Genomic DNA, 17,142 nt, shown 5'->3' with positions numbered 1-17,142 from the left:
TTAATTATTATGCAATTGTGACCGTGTTATATTGTCTCTACCTATGAAATTTAGCATGCATTATTTTTATACGATTTCAGTCTTTAACAAACTATTTCAGAAGCCCATGACAACGCACGGGCATTCTACTAGTTTTACATGGGATTTGAGACATTCCATTTGTTGTATTGTCAGTTTGTGCGTGAATGCATGTATCTGATTTGACTACATAGATCAAATGAATCTTGCTGACTAGCTTTTTTGGCAGTTTGTACGCGGCGCGGACGTGGTGATTGCATGTGCATGCAATTTGCATGTCCAGAATTGTCTCGGCTACAAGCTGCCATTGCGCCTACAAGCTGGACCTTGTGAAAGCATACGATCAAGTTGACTGGAATTTTTTGGAAGGGGTGCTCCGAAAGCTTGGTTTTGAGGATAAGTTCACGAAGTAGGTGACGACTTGCGTCGGAACGGTCAAGTTTTCTGTCAGATGCAATGGAGAGCTCCTGAAAATCTTCTCCCCTTCGAGAGGTCTCAGACAAGGTGATTCCCTTAGCCCTTACCTATTCCTATTTGTGGCTGACAGTCTAGCAACCTTGCTCAACAGGGAGGTGAGTAACGGAGGTATAACACCAATCAAGGTCGCACAAGGGTGCCCGGGAATCTCAAACCTGCTTTTCGCCGATGACAGTCTCCTTTTCTTCAAAGCAACAACGCAGCAAGCGAGGAGATCGAAAGAGGTACTTAAGGAATTCCAAATGGCCACGGGCCAACTCCTAAGCCATAATAAATGTTCACTATTAAGGATAGTATAACCGCACCTAAAGTGAGCCTCTCAGCGCTCCGCGTTTCTGGCCGTCAGATTTCACGACCCGAGTGTTTCTGGTCGTTGGATCTCTGTCTAATGCGATACTGGGTCTACTGTCCTGTGGGCGGCTGCTCCACAGGCTGAAACGGCGCTCTGTGGTAAACTGGGCTGCCAGCCCATCTAACCAAGCAAGGACAGCCAATTTGGTCCGATGTGTCTCGCTGGATAACCTAAACCAACCCCACCCCTCCCGACCTCTCCGCCTTCCACGCAGAAGACAATAGGGACAGGACACGGCGGCGCGTCAGCTTCCCACGCTCGCCGCAGCCTTCCGGCCTGGGACGCCATCGGGCATGCCGCTGCCTTCCAGTGGAGCGCCGGATCGCCGCCACCTCCTTCCCCGCCCGACCCGGACCGCCGGCCCCGCCACGACCCCAAGCCCTCGGAAGACAACGGGGTCCCCAAGCCCAGCAAGGTCGACGACCTCCCGCGCTCGCGCGCCATGGTTTCGACGGGGATGTGGAGTACGGCCACTGGACGAGGCGGTCTAGGGCTTCTGACGACGAGACGGAGGACGACCGCCGGCGGAGGCGTCCTAGGGCCTCTGACGACGGGAGGGATGACCGTCACGACAAGCGCGACCGTGACTGGCGGTGCGGCCGTCCTAGCACCAGCTCGGAGTCGCGAAAGGTGCACCGGCCAGCATGAACACCTCCTTCGCTCCGCGTGTTGGCTTCACGCGATAAGGCGGGCGCCTCCACTCTCATGCCGCCGCCGTGATTACTCTTCTGCAGGTCAGCCAATGCAAAGGTAGGTTTGGGGCTTCATTCCTCATCTTCCACACTGGATTTGATCTCTGCATGTTTGTTGTACTTTGAAATCTTTCATGGATCTAAAGTTTCTGAATATGTATTTCAGCCGTGAACGATTTCAGTATTCATCTTTGATCCATGTGTTGTGCTTGTGTACTGGACGTGTTATTCGTCTTTTCTGGTGCTTTTCTACCGTTTAATTTGCTGCGTCGGTGGACAAGCGAGGTTGCTGGAAGAAGGGTTGCCTGGGACTGGGAGGTTGCCACCTCCAGCAACGTAGAGGAGGAGGGGTGTTGCCGTCCGCCACATCATCTGGCTTGTCCCCAAAATTGTTGAACTTCTCCTCCTGATGAGGAGACAAAAGTGATGCAGCAACGGGGTGAGGTGATCAGAGTGATGTATCAAAGCCTCCCGTTCCACATATTCAGTACTTGCACCTCAATGTCACTTTTGAGTAGGTTAGGTCGATCCCTAATCTCTGTTCCAATTTATTCTGTGGTCATTATTCTCAGGCTCCTTTTAAATTAGTGATCTATGCTTTGCTTCGGCGCCGCCGCCCTATAGTCAAGATTCTCTTCTTTTGCCTCGCTTAGCTAATTGATCTGATTGCTCCATTTTCTGTTTATTTGCAGGTACTACACGACCTTGGGAACACGTTGTGATGCTTACGGAGGAGATTAAGAAGGGCACCGGTTCCGTCCCTGACGTCGAGGTTACCATCTGGTAATTGGTAATTTTGATTAGTAGATGTATTTCATTGCATCATCTGTTTTGGAGTTAACTTTTAGAATTTTAGATCATAGATCCAAAGAATGCATCTTGCCTCATTGTTCTATGACAAATCGGTTATGCAGTCAATGTTTCTTCATAGGTTAATACAGGATTTGCATCTCATGACTATATGGTTTGTAAATCGATCATCTTGTCAGCATTTCTTCACAACTATGATGTTGCATCCCCGTGCTTCTCTTAGCTTGCTGCTCATTGCAGGTGTGCTTGCTGCCACTGGTTATGATAGAACTGATGTATAGTTTATTGAAAACCTTGCTTTGTATGTCACCAACATTGGGAATTATTTCAGGTTGCATATCAACTCTTTGTGATAAGAAATTATGCTTGCAATAACCGATCAGATGGAACGGGTACTAAAGTTTGCAACATTTGATCTTTATTGCCGAAGATATAAGGAGCCAAGTGAGTGCCTTCTACTGTGTCTTTTGGATTACTTGATAGTGCACCCAACTTTGAGTTTGCAACTCTTGTAGGCTGATGAGAATTTTTTTAATCTTATATATGTACTTTCAGGGCAGTATGATTATATGCTAATTATGCATGGATTCACTTGTTGTTCTTTAGGGCTAAATAACTCCACAGCCTTGCAATTTGTATTTTCAAGAATACTCGCTGCTTCAACATCCATTTTTCACATTTTTTCATAAATTGTTCTTACTTGCAAACGCTTCAACAATTTGTCGTGAAGGAGGTATATAGCAGTGTGAGAGGATTGCAACTATATTCATGTATAATTAATGCAAACTTCCAAGGCTTTTCAGATGGATGTATTAACTATTTATCTCCCACTTCTATTTACAATGCATGAAATTCCACCCTTGGCTTCCTCTATGGCAAGAAATTAGAATTTTTATGATATCTTTGGCTCTTTCTATATGAAACATGTGATGTAACTATGGTCCCTGGGGTATTACAATATAAATTAATTCTCTATATTTCTATGATTTATTATTGGAAGAAATAGTGTCATCACATTAGCCTCTGTGGTTATGTTATTGTAGATTGTTACATTCTTCGAGCATGCCTACTAGCATGTCACTTCAATAATTTGAGGAAAGCATAGAAGCCATTGTATCTTCTTATATCAAATATATGGTGAATGCTCACAACACAAATGCATTGTAGCAATCCACATGGTTTTTCACATTTACTAAATATTTCAAAGATTAGTCAAGGATATGTTGCACCGTTTGCATTACAAATGCACTAATCATATGAGTGTCAGTGTGACTTCATTAATATATCAGTGATTAAACAATGTTCTTTCCTCCATTTCCATTGTTCATTTTCATTTTGTGTGCTCAACTCTATAAATTATCTATTTCCTAAAATGTGTTGCAGTAATGCATAGGGACTATTACATCATGCTACTTATCACCTACATTCTTGTGTTGTGCAGAAAGCTTTGATTATTTAACCTTGCTCGTGAAAAGGGGAAATTTGATTATTTAACCATGATGTGTTATGAGATTTCTTCCCCTTTTTAGTGGTGCCAAATGAAGACCCTTTTAGATTGCAATACTTCTATGCATGCCTTCAGCATGCCTGGATGTGTGTACATCTGCATTCCTTAAGTGAACGATGGCATCAAGACTGGTATAGTCTAGGAAGGATATTTTAGTTTTTGTACACTATTACAAATTGTGCTTTCTGATGAATTTCATCTAAGATGTAGCTTCTTCCCAGCGCCAGGGCTTCTCCTTTTTTTTGGTTTGGTTCTTTTGCTATGTGTGGTTAATCTATCTGCTTCCAAAAATCATCCTGAAGTTCAAAAAACACATTTGAATGAAAGAATGGAGGTTATGAAAGAACCATCAGTTCAGATCTTTGTGAAAAACATTATCTGCAAAAACATTTTAGTAAACAATTAGGATGCTATGTCATTATTATAATCTTACCATGATTAGTTGAAGTACTATTTAATACACCCTTCTGTTTTAGATTTGTGCTTACTTTTGATTCTAACATTTATTTATTTTTAACCTTCATTGAACATATAAAGGATGAGCAAGTGCGTCCAACTAGCGGCACCAGCCACGTCTCCTTTTATTCGCGCGTCCTCTCCTCTTCCTTTCCCCTCGCTCACTTCCTCCTCCGTCACCCGCAGAACCCTAGCCGCCTTCTCCCGCAGAACCTCAGCCGCCTCCTCTCCCTCTCCACCCAGCCGCCCCCTCCTTGACGGCAACCGCCCCCCCCCCCCCCTCTTCTCCGGGCCGCCCGAGCACCTCCCCGGGAAGCAGCATGTTCTCGTGGTGCGGTGGTGCTGCTGGGAAGAAGGAAGAGGTCAGCCGCGTCCCTGGGGTGCTGGTGGAGCCGCCCCTCCACAAGATCCGGCCGCGGAGAGAGCCATGGTGACCCAGCCCTTCTCCTCCCGCGTCCCTTTCTTTATCACCAAGCTCGCGTTGGTGCTCTTGTTGACTTCTTCCTCCTCCTCGGTGCTCAACAGGTTAGGCGAGGCTGTTGGTGGGGCGAAGAAGCAGGGGAGGCAGGCGACAAGGACGAGAAGCAGCGGGTTGTCGTGGTGCGGTGGTGCTGCTGGGAAGAAGGAGGAGGTTAGCCGCGTCCCTGTGGTGCCGGTGGAGCTGCTCCTCTCAAGCAGGTGCACACACTCTTGTCATCTTCCTAATTTCCCTCCTCCTTTCAGTGTATTTGTTTGTGCACATTTTGTTTCTGTACGCCTACAAGGTGTTCGATGAAAGTCTTAGTAGGCTGGAGGGAAGGAGTGCTCTATGTAACCATGTGATTTCATTCTTCCAAAGACCGCCTAACGGTGTTTGATGAATGTCCTAGAAGTCTAGAGGAGAGGAGTGATCTATGTATGTGATTTCATTCTTAAAAAAATCAGTTCCAGTCAGTTATAACAAGATGATTTTGTGATTAATAAGTTCCATGAGGTAAATAAAAGTGTAAAGAACAAAAAAACTATCCGATCAAAACATTAGTTCCAGTCAATCATAGCAAGAATCTGTGTGGTAGATATTTGCTTCTATCTTGTGGGGTTCTCGACCCATAAACTAGCATTTGGTAGCTTGATTTCCTTCCCTGCTCGATAGGACTGTAGGAGACATGAAATTGTATATATTTTGTTTCATCACCAGGATATTTTTGGGTTCGCTTATGTTTTATTTGATCTTTTCCAAACATGGATAAGAAAAGACAACTGAAACATATGTTCACTAAAATGCATGCCTTTCTTTTCCATGAACCAATCAATTTTTAATAAGAGTTGCATGAGAGAAAAAAGAGAGCATGAACCATATATTTTCCTTTTGATCTTTGATGGCAAACTGAAAATCCTTGCGTATAATTTGTTGGGAGTCTCATTAGCCTATGATGTGATGTGGCTGCCGTTGGAAATTTATTCTGTCTATCCCGAGGATACTATATTAAGCTTGAAATTAATCCTTTAGAGTATTGTTCATGTTTTGTTGTTTCTTTCTTTAGGTGGCATCCTCTTGGAACTGTTATGCATCCGCCCGTGATAAAAAATCTGGTCCAAAATTATGTGGCGTACAGTTTCTCAAAAACTTGCTTGAATTTATCTAATGTTAGTAGCAACAATCTTGATATGATGCTTGAAAGTAAATTAGTTCGAGTTATCTATTTTATGTTCTATGCTTTGTAGACAAAAATACAGATGCTCAGTGCTATATATAATCATGTGGTATAAATAAGATAATTAAGCTATATATTTTTGTTCTTCAACCTCCTTTCAGTTTCAGATGGCCAACCATTAACTGTTAGAGATGAGAAGTACCTAATGTAAGACCAAAGGTGGGGTTCTGATGGTTTTGCTGGATGGCTGCACCTAATCGAGTGGTGTGAGACCCCTCTTGTGTCCCCAAGACATTGGTCCATGCTTCTTATTTTTGGATGCGTGCCTCTGACAAGCAGAATTCTTGTTTTTGCAGCTACGCACAGCAAGATTTTACACGTAAGATGTTTGCTTACATTCCCACCTTCAGTGCCTTGTACAACTGCTACTTTCCATCTCACTTTTTCCTGCAATGTGTCATGTTCAGAGTTGTCAATGTCGACCTCACTTGATATCTTTTGGTTTTGTTACGAGAAGATCAAGATCTTTGATAATATAGTAATGACACTTTGTTCTGCAATCTAGGAATGAATGAAACTTCAAGACCCTGTTGAACATGCACTCAATTTAGCCACAAAGAAACATAAGAACAATTGTGTTGGGCAACCTCACCCACAGGAGGAAAATCTCACAGTTTGGATGAGGATCTATAGTCCAAAGGTTGGTCAGGTCCTGATGGATTGAGAAGGTGAATAAATCTATTCTTGTGATTGGTTTCTTTGTGCTTATGTTTCAATTGATTTAAGAGGTGAGAAACCTTGAGATTTCTGAATGTTTTTCCCAGTATGGTTGATCTTGGTTTTGGACAGACTCATGTTTAATAAGCCTTGTATTTTATGTGTTCTGGCCAAGGAGTGGAGAGGTTTAGGGACCATTATACTTATCTTCATGCAACTAACTGTATGTTTATATTTGTTAGCTATAGAAGTCTTTGTACTCTTTGGCTGTTTAGTTAGTTCTAAAGACAGATGGTGAATTGATTTTGCAACTACAGTGGTTAGAAAATGATTTTTTGTAATTGTTGACCGTTTAGTTAGAAATGTGTCAACAATCTGTGATGTATAAAGATTGCACTGATCATTAGAGTCTATAGTTTTGGGTTAAAAAAGAGTCTCGGGTTTGATCTTCAGTTTGATACAAATTTTGCAGCTTTGCAGCCCATGACATGCTTGAATTTTGGTACATGTAAGATGTTAGATTATCCATTTTTATTATTTTTATACACTGTCTTCTTTGCTTTCACTTACCAAGTACCTTCCTTACGGAACCTTTGCTCTCAACCTGTATTAATTTACTTTACCCTTACAACCTAAGTATCTTTGCTTTCAACCTGCATTATTATTACTATCTCCAATGCAAGATAAACATATATCTTTGCTTTCACTTACTGGGTACCTTCCTTACTGTACCTTTGCTCTCAACCTGTATTAATTTAAAATTGAGGGATATTGAGTAGGAGTGCCTTTTTTATATAAAATGGATTCAACAACCAACTTTAGCCAAGAACAAACCATCAACAAGGAAGTGTAACCTGGGATAGGTGTGCAGAAATCCTTGAGAAAAGACACAAATCACACTGAAATGCTACTTTTCAGGGATTTATTATGGTTCGTCAAATTTTCACTACAAAACTAAAAATGGTTATCGAGAGAGGAAGTTGATTTTCGCATTTCACTTCACTATACAATTTAAATTTTTTGTTGAAAGAAGAGTGAGTTCAGCCATGAACATGCATGATTATATAATTACATGCTTGCACCTCAACGACAATCGACGTCTGCTGGACCTATGAGTTTTTTTGGTCTGATGAGTTCGTTCCCGTTTGTTTTGCAGGTTCTATGATATCGTGATTTCTTCCATCTCTGTTCTATTCATCAAGCTTTTCTCATTTCAAAAGGAGAATCCCTGCAGGGCAGCCACACATGACCTCACTCCCCAGTTTATTCGTTCATGGCACATCAGCTCTTTCACCCACTTGACCCAGTGATAAAACAAAGGGTTCAGTTCACCCAGTCATGTCCAAAGTAGCCTCACTCCCTTGTATTCCCTTGCAGGACTTGATCCGCTGTCACTCTCCGACTTATTATCATTCAAGATGGAGGTTTTACTTTCTAGCTTCAGCAATTTGTTAGATTTGGTAATTGAGGTCACGAGTGCAAAAGTAATACAGGCATGCCAAACAAATCTGAGCCATTCATGTCATCCTGCTCCTCATTCATTTCATTCAAAAATTAAATCAGAAAAATTGTGGATGTTATTGTGGCATCAATACGGCTTCATTCCGTTTGATCCGGCATGGCAGAGGTCAATCTTCATCATGAATGCCTATATATATTTATTAATATCTTTTATTGTTTGTGTTTAGTGAATAAAAACTGCAGTAGATTCCCACCTCTTATTATGGATGCACAAGTGCTTCACAATGTTTCCGTTGCTGATATCTTTGCCCTGTCTGTCTAGGTTAAATGTCAGTGCTTCATAATGCGCCTTTTACTTTGCACGATCTAACAATGCATGCCAGACTTCTGATAATTATACAATAGTATGCAGCGGTGCTACTAAGGCATGCTGAATGCGGAGTTTTATTTCATTTATGTTAGTACCCATGCGAATATTGAATTGTTTTACTTCAATGGTTTAACACATGTCATAATATAGTTGGTAGTTAGGAGAAGGCATTAATCTTTTTGTTTCTTTAGCAAATACTCCCTCTGTTTCAAAATAGATGACTTAGTTTACTACAAAGTTGGGTCATCTATTTTGGAACGGAGGGAGTAGTTCTCATGTTACAGGGTGCGTGGACAAACAGATGCAAGGGGCATTGTTTCACACAACACCCACACCAATGACCACTGGACGAGTGAAGCAAAAGGACTTGTGAACAACATGAAAAAGTTTCAGCCATCTTTTGATTACACGGAAATATGCCTTTGATGCATCCGTGTTATTATTTAGTGACCGATTGTGTTTAGCAACTTCAGTGTGTATATCAAAATTACTACTCCCTCCATTCGAAAAAGCTTGTCCTTCAAATGGATGTATGTAGCATCAAGTTAGTACTAGATACATCCATTTGAGGAACAAACTTGGGACAAGCTTTTTCGGACGGAGGGAGTATATGATGTAATTGACCACTATCACTGAGAAGTGCTCCTGGACACAATGCTCTATATTATCATGTCTTTACTGCATTTTATTGTGCCACCTGCGTATATAGCTACTTGAATCTTCTAATTGCAAACTCAAACATTTGCATTTTGTTCTTTGTTTTAGTTGGGCTTTTACGTCAATTTTATCAGTTTCATACATTATAAATGAGAAAAATATATTTTTATACAGATCCACGATGCTTCGCAAAAGAGCATACATCAACATCGTCTGCTACCAAAATAACAAAGTAATCTCTTTTAGTTCTTGCTTCAAATTTGTCTCACGTGCCAAATGGCACGACAGGTCATCTAGTATATTTAAATTCCTATAATTCTATTGGCATAATGGATGGGTGCGGCAACGCGCACCATCGATGATCTAGTTATTCAGTGAAACGAGCCTCACCGAGGAAAGAGAGAATATCAAAGAAATTTTAGGGGTGGAATCGATCTCTTTTGAAAGCAAATATCTCGGTCTACTGACGCCGGAAGGTAGAATGAAGAATGGCAACTTTCAACCAATCATGGAGAGATTTGGAAAAAGGTGCAACAACTGGAACGAGAGGTTCATGTCCCAAGCGGCAACAGAGGTAAACGTCAAAGCAGTGTCGCAGTCTTTACCTACTCATGTCATGGGGGTTTTTGAACTCAACCAGAGCTTCTGTGATAACTAGCTGAATGCCCGTGCGTTGCCACGGAATAAAAAAAGTTTACACCAAAATGTATGTCATTCTTGATGGATGTGGTTTCCATTTATACATCGATAAGATGTAATTCTCAGTCACTTCTTACATCATTAACAATTGTGGTGTCTCCTTAGCAACATCATTAGCATGTCCCCTCGTACCCATCAACTTTCATTTTCTTCACCTCCCTTGCTCTAGCAATGGTATTGCTTAAAAGGGATATCATCTAGTGAGACATTAACATCATGGTGTATCTCTAATTTACAATGCAAACACTTCTCGTCTATCACTTGAAATAATGGTAAGTCAATGACAATGACAATGTCTCCTTAGCGACAACTTTAGCCTGATCCCTCACACCCACCGACTTCCATTCTCTTTAACCCCCCCCCTCCCCCCCTTGATCTAGCATTGGCATTGCTTAAAAGGGCTACCATCTAGCGAGACATACCATCATGCTGTATCTCTGATTTAAAAACGAAACACTTATCATCTGTGGTGAGAGATAATCATAGTCCAGTGACAATGACAATGTCCCATTATTCTTCAATGACAACAAAGAAACACTTTTGTGCTCGTGAGAAACATAAACAGAAATACGGTTCCAAGAAAATGTAACTAAAAAAGGCATGATTTACTAAACTGGCCCTTTCCTTAAAATTCTCCTATTTACTATGCTATGCACATTGACTTGCGACGTACAAATTTAACTATAATAGATGGTTAGTAAGAACACTTAAACGAAGTCTCTTCGCTGGACGTCTCACTCACTATTCCCACACAACCAATTGAAAAAACACATGGAAGCAAGCCCCCTCAAGCAGCTCTGTCGGTGAGGTCTGCCATGTCTAAGAAGATCGAGGGAAAAGCTAGACAATCCTCCATCGCCGATCCCTTTCTCATCCTCCTACGGCACCCCTCGCAAGTTGGGCCTACCGACAACATCGAAACGGAGATGACAAGCTGCTAGTACTTGTTTTCCCATCGTCCTCCCCACTGGCCACGAATTTTTCCTCTCCACTTGCCTCCCCACCGTTTGTTGTTGTAGCCCCCTAACTCCAATGAATTCTTTAGACATTGGAATGAATACCAATATTTATTCCCCTATTACTTTATAAATATCACTACATGACTAAATGTTTCAGATTTCTATCCCTACGCAAAGTAAAATTTTGATCTAAATGTAACATTTGTGCGACTAATGTCTCAAATCTAAATGAAGGACCAGTTCACATCTTTTGAAACTTACAGAAACTGCAGTTTGACCATATCTTGCCCCTATATTTTAATAGATAAATAAGAAAAGCCTCTAGTAATTTATAAATAGCATGCTCTTGATTATCCATGTGTCCCTAGTATTTGCAACTATTCCATCCAAATCTACAATGTATTTTTACTTGTTTTTAGTTGTACAACAGTACAATATTACAGTGCCCTCAAACATGTGCCCTCAAACAGTACAATATTACACGCTCCATCCAAAATTTACTAATCCTATCAGCCTGGGCGATGACCCCAAAAAGATCATGGGCCGGTTTGTAATATCCTCTACCAACTTTCTAATGCAAAGTGGCTGTGACGAGACCTGGTTTCTCTGCACACTGCATGGATCCTGTACGCAGCATCCTAATCAATGTTAACTTTGGTGATTACTACAGAACAATCAGATCCAAACATTATAGAAAGTATCAGCAACGCATACCAACCTAGATCTATGCATCAAGCATTATATCCCTGAGCCGATCAACAAAACCATATATTTTGAAAAGCTGAAATTATTTAGTGCAACCGTAGTGTGTTCTTTTAAATATCATCCGACACACTAATCGAATACTTTTCTTGATACCTCCTTTCATTTCTCACACTAAACTGCTGAAACATATAAGCAAAATTACAAATAATTACTCAACATGTTGCACGTATACATTGTTTTGTTCTCATATTTGCACTGCTCGTCTGACGACGCAATGGTTCTAGAACCCAAACATTAGATCCAAATGATAATATGAATAAAAATGGAATGACATATACCAGAATTAATTCTAGGTCGTACATAAGAATGAGTAAATGTGTCCTGCGCCAACATCATATCAACTTGCATACAAGAAAATTTCTTCAGAAATATGAAAATTCAGGTTTCGTCACTTATCGGGTATCGTCTTGAATGCACTGTGTTTCTTTATATCACTGTCAGAACAACCTTCAGCCAAACAGTGCACATTGTAAGGTATAAATAAAGAACCGAGTTCCCCAATGTGTTTTGAGTTTTCCAACTAAACTTCAGTCATAAGCTTCTCTCTATTATGGCTAAATGTAGCCACCAGAAGATTGCATCATAATCTTCTGACACTCAAGAAAATCACAGCCCTGACCACTTGCAGTCCCTATCCACTTGGGGCAAGATATTGGATTAGTGTGTCGGATCATATTTTAAAATAACGCACTACGGTTGACACTACATGTGTCCACTTGCAGTCCATGCGATCGACACTACCTGTCCACTGGTAAGGTGTGCATGCGAAAACGTGTCAGACGCCGTCCTCGCACACTCTTAGTCCCAGTGTTCCTGGGATGATGAGGCCCTAACAGGACAAGTTTTTGCATGATATTCAGATTGCATCACCTGCCAGGATATTGTGGTTACATACTTGGCAACAAATAAGGGTATGAGTGAATAAGGTTTTATTGAAGCGATTAAGAAATAGAACAACGGAAGCAATGATCCCAGAAATCGACGAAAAAAACTAAATAGAAACCTCAGTAAATCTTTTTAAAAGTAAGACAGGAGCGCTGCCCATTCTATTAGCAGGAAAGAAAAGGTCTTGGTTACTTAGCCTAGATGATCACTAACAATCCTGACAACATTTAACAAATATAAACACCTCTTGCAATGTAATGCTGGTCGGCTTTGTTTCTAACTTCGTCTCCCCTCCAGGGAATCCACATCCTTTAGTTTCTGTATATTGCCGAAGGCTCTTTCTTTTAGCATTGACACCTGAGACACACCTTAGTTTTTATCTCCAATTTGCAACTTGGCATAGAAATTGAATATGTCTAAAAAATCAAGAATTGCAACATCATGATGCCTATTGATCAATCTAGGCACTGTAAAAATGTACAAAAAAAATCCACTACCTTAACTGTGTATTCACCTAAATAAAAACATTGCTTTGTTGCTAGGATAATCCTGCTAGTACAACCGTAGCCGTTAGGATAATCACCTTGTTGACCAACCTTTGTGAGGTCCTTCCTGAATCTGGTCTGCTATAAAATATAAAATCTACCCTTATGTTCATAATATTCAGAACTTTCAAGTGGAAAAGACTCCTAGCATTTGCCGAATACAACAAAACCTGGCATACAAGAACTTTCATGCTTCTAGGACTTAAGGGATATATACCATAGGTATGAATTTATGTAATTTCTTTCGAAATATGTGTCAATTCAACACAGCTTATGCAGACACATTCTGAACATTTCACAGATTAGCCTAAATAAAAATATCCATCACAACAGTGAGATAATGTTCTGTCATGAAGTTCAGATAGCAAGAAAACAACGTATCATATCCATATTAGCTCAAGAGAAATGCATAAATAAGGAGAATAGCTTGAGGTGAGGAGTTAAAGTAAAATATTAAGATATGCTTCACATACGTATTCCAGATGCATCCGTTGACCATGAAGGTATGGAATTTTTGTTGAGTCATAAATATCATTGGTGGAAGGAAGAAGAGAGCAGGAAGGCATGCTGATGTTGCAATGAACTGGACCCTTAAACAGATCAACATCAAATTTGTTTTTGAAAGAAAGGGGGTTGCCCCCTGCCCCATTTTATAGAATGAAGCAGACAGCAACCAGTCCACAGATTACAAAGATTTAAGCATCGACTACCACAAAAGCATCTAACTCGACGATAAAGACCTACAGCCAAATAGCAGTTCCTGGCTAGGACACAAACTTGTCCACCTGAATATTACAGAGTATCAACAGGAAAATAGGAAAACAGAGAAGAACGGAGTCCAAATCAGATCTTCAATGATTTTCACCCATCTCCAGCGTCCTGATTTTCAGTTGGTACCCCCAGCCTCACCTCCAGGCGATCCGGAGGAGTTCCCCACGCCGTTTGTCCAGCAGGAGGACAGATCAACATCAATGAGCACTTGATCATACAAATTGAGTGTGAAATCTCGCCATAAATAATATAACGTAGCAGAAAATAAGGCAACCAATTTGACAAGTCCAAATCTACCATGGACAAGCCTGAAATTGTTGAACCTAGATGACCTGGCAAAAGAGGATTACAAGGGCAACGGTGGTGTACAGAAATTAAATTTGTAAGCGCTTCATTAAGAAAACAGATGAGAAGGGTCCCATCGCCTCCTATCTTCCCTATCTTGCCTCTGTAACCGCATGCATGGGCCTTCCCACCAAGCAAAGACCCCGACGAGGCGTACCTGCGGAAGCGGCGACCTAGGTTTAGGGTACGGATCCATCGTTGTGCCGAATCATTGGAGCTCAACCCAGATCGTGGTGTGCCAAACCTGTTCAAGAACTGGTGCACCAACTGCTCTCCGGCGGCGACAACGGGGAAGAGGCCATGGGATCGGCTCAGAGCCCTACTGATGGCATCTTTGCCTTTGGGCTAGCAAATCGGTGCCTCGCCGTCTCGCCTCCCGATGAAGCGGAGGTGGAGATCGCAGGAGGGGAGACGTGCGTGCCTATGTTGGGGGCTTGGGGCTAGGTTCGGCGCTTGTTATCGCATAGGGGAGATTGCGTGCGTGGGTAAGTTGTTTTTTCTTTTTTCTTTGGTTTATATTGCTCTAAACCGGACGTGGGAGTGGAACTTACGATGGTAAAAAAATCGGTGTGATGCGAGAGGGTGGGAGGACGTATCGATAGGGATGGGAGTGGAGGTAGAACCATCATGATGTTCGATTCTCCTTTAATAGTAGAGAATTATGAGAAGGTCATTAGAGATTTCTGATGGGGTGACAAAGACGACAAGCGCAAGGTTCACTGGATGTCATGGGAAAATATGACAAAACCAAAATGCGAAGGCGGGATCGGATTCCGGGATATGCATTTGTTCAACCAGACACTGCTAGCAAGACAAGGCTGGAGACTGCTTCAGAAGCCAGAAAGCCTATGTGCTAGGGTGCTAAAATCAAAATACTATCCTAATGGTAATTTCCTTGATACTGTTTTCTCGTATGATGCATCTCCTGTGTGGAGAGGAATTGAATTTGGTTTGGATTTGCTGAAAAAGGGTCTCATCTGGCGAATTGGTAATGGCAGAAACATTCAGATTACAAGAGATCACTAGTAGAAAACAGGGCTTTGGTCCAGGCCGGGTCAGCCCATTAGCCCCGGTTCAGTCTAGAACTGGGACCAATGTGGGCATTGGTCCCGGTTCGTGAGCCCAGGGGCCGGCCGGGCCACGTGGGCCATTGGTCCCGGTTCGTCTGGACCTTTTGGTCCCGGTTGGTGGGACGAACCGGGACCAATGGGCCTCGCTCCTAGCCCACCACCATTGGTCCCAGTTGGTGGCTTGAACTGGGACCAAAGGCTCCCCTTTAGTCCCGGTTCATGCCACCAACCGGGACCAATGAGGTGCCTATATATACCCCCTCGCGCAAGAGCAGAGCACAGTGCTCTGTTTTTTCTGGCCGAGGGGGAGAGGGCTTTGTGGTGCTCTAGCTCACCTCCTATGCACATGAGGTGTTCGATGGAATTCCCGAGTCACACTACTTAAGCTTTCTCCTCTCGAAGCTCGACCTCCAAGCTCCATTTTCCTCGAGATTTGTCTAGATTTAGCGGTCCGTCACGCCCCGTCCCCGTCTTCACCGCCGTCGATCACCCGCGCCGATCTCATCACCGACACCACCGTGGTGAGCCTCTTGTTCTTATCTTCTTTCTGAAAGAAAAAATATTCTTACTTGTATGTTTAGATAGATACTTGTATCATTTTCTTACATTTATTATTGCATCTTATATAGTGCGATGGTTTTGGTATCCGCCCCCGTCGGCCCTCGTCCTGTCTATGATTCGGATGTGGTATGTATATTATCTTTATAACTATTGGTTCATTTATTATTTATGAAAATTATGCCGACCAACGTGACATAGATTTTATTTATCTAGGATGTATGTGAATCAGAAATGCCAACCGACCCTATTGTCGAGAGGTTAAATTTAGTTGAAGAAGAAAACAATTTGTTGAAGGAAAAAATAAAAAAATTGAGGAGGAGAAGATGATATTGGAGTTGCATGTTGCGGATGTCGTCGATGATCACAAGATCAAGATGGATGCAATGCGCTTGAAGATTAGAAAGATTAGAAAATATGCCATTCATACCGAGGCTTGGTATGATTATGCCGTTGGATCAATTGTTACCTTGGTTGCGATTATGATCGCATTTGTTTTTGCATTGAAATGTTTTACATAGTTTCAATGTATGGTTTAATTAATTAGATGCTCTGGAGAGCTATATGTTGTTAGATAAGAACTATGTATGCACTTTGGTTTTAATGTGATGATGAACTTCTATTAATTTGGACACTTAATTATATATAATGCACGCAGATGAATCGGCAATGGATGTACGGTGACAGACACACCCGCGAGTACATTAAGGGCGTGCATGAGTTTCTCTATGCGGCTGAGGCAAACAAGCAGAATGGTTTTATGTGTTGTCCATGCACTGAATGTGGGAATACGAGGTCTTACTCTAACCGGAAAATCCTTCACTCCCACCTGCTTTACAAGGGTTTCATGCCACACTATAATGTTTGGACGAGGCACAGAGAAATAGGGGTTATGATGGAAGACGGCGAAGAAGAAGAGTACAATGACAACTATGTGCCCCCTGAATACGGTGATGCTGCAGCGGGGGGAGCTGGTGAAGATCAAGAGGAACCAGACGATGTGCCCAATGATGCTGCCACGGGTGAAGCTGCTGAAGATCAAGAGGAACCAGACGATGTGCCCGATGATGATGATCTCCGCCGGGTCATTGTCGATGCAAGGACGCAATGCATTAGTCAAAAGGAGAAGCTGAAGTTTGATCACATGTTAGAGGATCACAAAAAAGGGTTATACCCCAATTGCGAAGATGGCAACACAAAGCTCGGTACCGTACTGGAATTGCTGCAGTGGAAGGCAGAGAATGCTGTGGCTGACAAAGGATTTGAGAAGCTACTGAAAATATTGAAGAAGAAGCTTCCAAAGGATAACGAATTGACCGACAGTACATACGCAGCAAAGAAGGTCGTATGCCCTCTAGGATTGGAGGTGGAGAAGATACATGCATGCCCTAATG

The 17,142-nt window shown here is 42.0% G+C and overlaps 2 long non-coding RNA genes across 2 annotated transcripts; both read left to right on the top strand.

The window, feature by feature from the left end:
- Nucleotides 1-1,052: 1,052 nt before the first annotated feature.
- Nucleotides 1,053-4,559, top strand: LOC147958475 (uncharacterized). Its single transcript, XR_015611260.1, has 3 exons — nt 1,053-2,057; nt 2,232-2,322; nt 2,681-4,559. It is a non-coding gene; the product is annotated as an uncharacterized LOC147958475 (long non-coding RNA).
- A 300-nt stretch (nt 4,560-4,859) lies between these two features.
- Nucleotides 4,860-9,156, top strand: LOC147958474 (uncharacterized). The gene is made up of 4 exons (XR_015610767.1): nt 4,860-4,990; nt 6,108-6,325; nt 6,512-6,674; nt 7,820-9,156. It is a non-coding gene; the product is annotated as an uncharacterized LOC147958474 (long non-coding RNA).
- Nucleotides 9,157-17,142: the final 7,986 nt, after the last annotated feature.

Source organism: Triticum urartu, chromosome 7A (assembly GCF_056163025.1).
Source record: "Triticum urartu cultivar PI428250 chromosome 7A, HENAU_Tu73, whole genome shotgun sequence".
In the NCBI taxonomy this organism is placed as follows: domain Eukaryota; kingdom Viridiplantae; phylum Streptophyta; class Magnoliopsida; order Poales; family Poaceae; genus Triticum; species Triticum urartu.
Note: the sequence above shows the minus strand (reverse complement) of the source record. Positions and strands in the feature narration are given on the sequence as shown.